Below are 6,011 nucleotides of genomic sequence, written 5' to 3'. Positions count from 1 at the left end.
GGAGGCCGCCGCTGGCCGCCCCGCGCTGCGCATGACCATATTAGCTCAGCGCTCATTCCTCCGTCCCCCTGGGGCCCGAGGATCCCGGCTGCGCTGGCCGCGCGCCCACCCCTCTCTGGTGGTGGGGAGCAGGAGCGGGCGTTTCCGCCGGGGGCCCAGCTGGCCGAGTGGGCCCCACACTTCCTCTTCCCTCCGAGACGGTCCAGCGCACAATAGCTGCCTGGGCCGGCTCCTGCCCACCTGGCTGGGGGCGCCCGGGGCGGCCAGGGGCTGCGGGAGCCGCTCTCCGGGACCCCGGGTGGGGGACGGGGCTTCTCCATTCCCAGCAGCTCCGCAGGGGAGCCGAGGACAGAGGGCCAAGGCGCGTCCCCCAGCCTCTCTCACCGCGAGACCCCCCTCCCATCCAGGAGTCGTTGCAAAAGCTGGGGCTCGCGGTGGCCACACTTGGCCGTGGAGACCAGGCTCGGGTCCCAGGGAGGACACGAGGCCGTGGGACGGGCCCGGGCACTGCGGGGGCCGTGGAGTCGGGAGCCGTGGCACCCACCCCTCGGGAGGGCGGCCTGGGGGCGCGTGCCCGCAGCCTGTCCACGGAGAGGCGGGGGTCCTGCACACCGCAGGACAGCCGCCGACACATGCCCCCCCCCCCGCCAGTGGGCAGCTCCTCGAGGGACAAGGCCCGGGCGGATGCTTCGGGCAGTGTGGCCGGAGCCTCTGCTGGGGGGGGGCAGGGGGGCCCGGCATGGACACGGCTTCTCTGCCATGGGGAACAGAGGGTGCCACCAGATGGACAGCGCGTCCAGGCAGAGGGGACACTCGGTAGAAGCCGTGTCTGACCGGGATGAGCGCGAGGTTCAGAGTGGGGGAGAGAGACAGTTCCACCCTCAGGAGCAAGCGGGCAGCCGAGGGACACGGAGTCAGGGCCCAGTCGGCCCAGTGGGCCGGCCTGGGCTGGGCGCGCGGGGCCAGTCTCCATCCCACCCCAGGGAGCAGCCCCGGGCGCTACTGTGGGTGGCCCCAGGCCCCTGGCGCGGAGATGGGTCGCACTCGCATCGGGCAGGGGCGGTGTTGGGGTGCCCACTCCGTGTTGGGGCCACCCGGCCGGCCTGGGGCACTGTCCCTCCGAGCTCCGGAAGCTCGTGGGAGAGAGTTCCTGGGGAAGAGCCCCAGACTGGCCCCCCTGCTCGTCCGTCTCGAGAGATAAGGGCAGATAACGGGAGCTGCAGCTGCGGCCTGATGCCCGCGTGGGGCCGTGCTGGGCGGACAGGCCTGGCTCCCTGGCCTGGGAAACACCCTCCCGCTGGCCCCGCAGCTGCAGCTGGTCCTCAGCGTGGACACTTGCCCTGTGACTCTCCCGTCCCCGAGGAGCCACCCCGGAGGCCTCGGGGGCAGCGGGAACAGGACTGCGCCCAGCTGCCCACCCTTGGTCAGGCTGCGGCTGCCAAGGCCCCGCCGGCCGCATTAATGACCCTCACAGCCAGGACGTGGGCGCTGGGCCGGCCACCCGCCCCCCGCTCGCCAGTGCATCACCACGTCAGGCTCCTTCCCCGGGGTCCTGCCAAGGACAGCTTGCGCTGAGCGGCACTGGGCCAGCCGGAACCGGGGCCCCGCCCTGCCTCCAGGGACCCACCACCCAGCTTCTCGGCTGCGGCCCTCGGGCCCTGGTGTGGAGGTCACTGGCCGCGGGAATGTGGGTTTCTGGGCTCTGTGAGTCCCCGGGAAAGTGCGGCCATGACAGAGCCTGTCTTGGAAAAGCAAGGGCTGGGGGCAGGCCGTCGGCAGGGGCCCGCACGGTGCTGCCCCCTGTGACGGGGCAGGCTGGGGGCCGGGCCGGGCCGGGCTGGGGTGGCGGGCGCTGAGCCTCGAGCGGCCTTGGGGCTGTTTTTAGAGCAGCCCCTTCCGATCTGAAAAGCAGGTTTCTTTCCTGGCCCTGCTTCCTTTTCCTCCTCCCGTCCCCGTCCCGGGCTGGTGGTTTCCCGGCTATTTTTACAGAGCGCCGGGGGTGGGGGTGGTGGGCGAGCGACTGAAAATAAGAAGCCCCTTATCTGCGCGGTGCCCGCGGCCCGGGAAGGCACATTGGCGGGTAGAGACACACCGCTGGACGCCCTCACCGTGGGCCGGGCGAGGGGGAGAGGCAGCGTCCACTCAGGCTGCCCTCGGAGGGCGTCGGGCCGGAGGGACAGGCGGGGGGGCGCTGGCCTTGCGTGCTGCCCCCCGGCTGGTCCCGGCACCTCAGGCCCTGCCACCCGTGCCAGCCCCCGGTGTCCTGCCAGGGCTTGGCGCGCTGGCGTCGGAGCAGGGCCTCTGGGCTGCCCCCCGGCCGCCTGGCCCTCGGGCTTCTGGGTCTCACAGATGCTCCGCGGTGAGCATGCGCCTGGGGCGGCTCCCGGGGGCATCCAGTCTGTGGAGGGCCAGCAGGCCTCAGACGTGAGTCCCGGTGCCACGTGGCCCCTTGAGCACACAGCTGCCAGCCGGACTCGCCTTGGGGGTCCCGGGAGCTCTGGAGGGTCTCGGCCTGGGCGGGGCAGAGTGGGGGCTTGTCCTACACTGCGGACTCGGGGTCTGCATGCGCTGGTGGGGGTCACAGCTGGCCAGAGACCGCAGGACACTGCGTTCAGGGCCCTGGGTGTCCGGCCGGGGCCTGGAGGAGCTGGGCCCACGGAACGTCGCTCCCCTGTCCCCATCACTCGAACCCGGACCCCCCCACCCAGAGAGGTGCGGGAGTGGCAGGCAGGGGAGGGCGTCCCATGCGTGACGCACGCGGGCCCAGCCCACCCCGTGTCTGGCGTGGCCCACAGCTAAGTCCTGGTTCTGGTGTGGGCCCGGAGGAGACAGTGGGCGTCTGGCCTTGCCGCCCAGGTGTGCCCCGCTCACATGCCCCCACGGCCCCCGCGGGCGGGCGGGCGGGCGGGCGGGCGGGAGCAGCGTGTTCCCGTCCACGCCGGGCAAAACAGTCCCAGATAGGCTTGTCCTGCGACGGAAACAAAGCAGATGTACCTCGTGGCCTCCCAACGCCTCCTAACAGAAAACATCTGCCGCTTCCTGGGCCGCCGGCCCACGCCCCCGCGTCTCCACGCTCCCGAGCCCCCCTGGCCGCGGGGCGCCGTGTTGCAACCGCCGGGCGGCTGTTCCGTTTCGCTGCTTCTTTCCCAGGCGCGACCCCTGGGCTGGTGCCCGCCCGCGTGAGGAGGGGGCTCGGGGATCGGGGTCATTCCAGGGGGCCGCCCAGGCCCCCAGCTCCGCCCGTGTGAATGCCCGGGGGCGCTCGCAGGAGACAATGGGGTTTTGTTTGCGCGTTCCCCTGCCCCTGGGAACTAAAATAAACAAAGCGTTTTTAAGGCTCTTCAAAGTTTCCATTTTGTCTCAGAGACTCCGGCCCGCGGGTGTCCGCTAGGCTCAGAGTGGCCCCGGCTGGGCCGAGACACAGCTGCTTCTTCCCCAGCCGCCTGGGGAGGGCGCTCTGGGGCAGGTCTCTCTCTCCCCGGGGACTGTCCCCTGCCGGCCCCCACGGATGGCCTGTTCTCGCGCCCAGCCTGGCGGCAGAGCCCGTGGTCCGGCCCGTGGCTGCGTGGACAGGCCACCGCAGGGAGGGCCGGGAGACGCACGGGGGTGTGAGAGGAGGGTCTCGGGAAAGGCCGCGGGGCGGGGGACCCAGGGAGAGACCCCAGGCAGACAGGGCAGGGGAGACACCAGCCCAGAGCTCTGCCAGCCCGGCAGGGCCGGGGGGTGGGGATGGGGGCCGTGGGCCGCAGGAATTAGAACATTCCTGCAAAGTCCAAGCACGGCAGATTATTCCCGAGATCAAAGGGGGGCTGTGGCTGGGAAGGGTCTGTGTTCCCAGCTGTGGTGGGGGGTGGGGGCGCCCAGGGCCCGCGACGTGTCCCGGAAGTACTCCGGGCGGGTTCCCAGCCGGGCGCTGGGCTGCGACTGCCCCCCCTGCTCCCCCCCCCCCCCCCCCGCACCGTGTCCCTAGAAGGGCCTGGAACCTTCCCTGGAGAGGCTCCCGCTGAGAGGGGGCGGTGCTGCGGGAGCTGCTGCTCGAGTGGGGGCGGGGCCTGAGACTCCCCCACGCCCGGGCAGCTCCCAGGGCTCCAGACCCGCACCCCTCACAGTGCTCAGCCCCGGGAGGTCCCCAGGTGCCCTGGACAGGGCAGGACAGGACAGGAAGCCGGGTCCGTGGGCGGGGGAGGGCACAGGGGGCCAGGAGGGACCCCCGACAGCCTCCTCCCACATGCTCACGCGTGTTCTTACACACTCCTGCTCAGTTGTCACCCTTCTCCTCACACACATGTTACACGCATCCATCATACTCCCTTCCACCCTTGTCACGCTCACTCGGCCCCCGTTCCTGTCCTTGCACACGCATGCTCGCATCCATGTCACACTCCTATTGTCACACTCATGCAGCTTCACACTCTTGTGCACGCTCACATCAGCCGCACACGTGTGAGCAGGGGAGGCGCAGGCATGGCAACCCCTGTTCTGGGCTCCGCGGCCCCATTCCCGCCGACAGGGGGGCCGTGTCGGAGTGGAGGGGCAGGGCTGTGGGGCCCGGGGCGGTCAGTGCGCGGACAGACGTCCTGAGCCCTTTCCTGTGTCATGGGAACAGGCTGGTGAGTCAGCGCTCTGGAATGGGTGTGAATGTCATCTGGTTCCTCCCTGGGGGACCCCGCTCCCGGTCAGGGCAGCGGGCCGCCTGCCCCTTCCTCCCGGCCTGGGCCTCTGCCCTGCGGATGTGCCCCGGCTCGCAGGAGACCCCCCGCCTCCTGCACTGGGGGAGGGGCCCACACAGGCGCCTGCCCGCTCTGCTGTCCCTCCCGGGGCCAGCCCGGAGTGGCCCCAGCGCCAGCACAGAGGGCCCTGCGGCCCCCGCGCCCCCCAGAGAGCTGTCCCGGCCCAGCCCACAGCCTGTGCCCAGCCCCCAGGGCCACAGTGTGGGAGACTCGGGGTGGCCTGGGGCACCACCTCTGGGGCCCCGGAAATAACTGCTGGACTCCTGCCCTGGGAGCCGGGGCAGGCTGGCTCCGGCCTGGACTGCAGGCTGCACACCAGCGCGCGCGCACGTGTGTGTGTGTGTGTGTGTGTGTGTGTGTGTGTGTGTACAGCTGCATGTGTGCATGTGTGTACGAGTGTGCATCCAAACGTATGTATGTGTGCATCTACATGTGTGTGCATGTCTGTGCATCTACATGAGTGTACATGTGTGTGCACCTACACGTGTGTGCGTCTGCATGTGTGCGTGTATTGTGCATGTGTGGGATCGGCCCCGTGTCCTGGGAGGCCACAGCCCTGCGTGTGCCCACACTGCCCCTGTCCAGCCCGTGACTCGGCCGCTGTCCCCTGGAGAGAAATCTGAACTTGGATGCGTGCTCCAGGCCACAGTGGCTTCTGCCCTCGAAACTTCCAGCAGAGCCTCCCTGGGGCCTCTGCTCCCCTGCCGGGTCAGCACAACCCCAGCCCCGTCCAGGGGAGGGCAGGCACTGCGGGGCCCCTGGCTGCCCCCTAGTGTTGGGTGCGGGAACTGCCAGTGGTGGCTGTGCCCGCTCTTCCACAGGCCCGAGCTGGCAACCCCCCACCCACCGGGCCCTCCCACGCCCCCACCCGGGCTGTCCTGCTCCCGGGCTCAGGCGGCCACCACCCCTGCACGTCCGGGTCCTCTGTGGCCGGGTGCAGGCCTGGGAGCACTGCACCCCGAGTTCTGAAAGAGCCAGCCTGGACGAGGAGGCGGTCAGGGGAGGGAGTGGCCGTGCAGACATGGCTTGAGGTGGACAGGGCAGTCGGGAGGCCGGGCTCCCCCAGCTCGCCGCCTGGACACGACCCCCCCCCGTCCTGAACCGCCCCTCGGCCCGCAGCTGCTCCTTGCGGGGGCCACTCTGGGCCCCAGGACGAGCTCGGCGCGGGAATCGGGACTCGGGACCCGCAGGGCCCTGGCCAGGCCGCTGGCCCCACCGGCCGTGTTTGGCGCCCGCCCTCCGTGGCCGGGAACATCTTCCCCTGGACGCAGGCACGGGGCC

The 6,011-nt window shown here is 70.9% G+C and overlaps 1 protein-coding gene across 1 annotated transcript in view; it reads left to right on the top strand.

The window, feature by feature from the left end:
* LOC101551980 (collagen alpha-2(V) chain) overlaps positions 1–6,011 on the top strand; it is a 44,742-nt gene that overhangs the window by 32,275 nt on the left and 6,456 nt on the right. The gene's annotated exons all lie outside the window — the stretch shown is intronic.

Source organism: Sorex araneus, chromosome 1, assembly GCF_027595985.1.
Source record: "Sorex araneus isolate mSorAra2 chromosome 1, mSorAra2.pri, whole genome shotgun sequence".
NCBI lineage: Eukaryota > Metazoa > Chordata > Mammalia > Eulipotyphla > Soricidae > Sorex > Sorex araneus.
The sequence above is the reverse complement of the archived record's forward strand: the minus strand, read 5'-3'. Positions and strand labels throughout refer to the sequence as shown.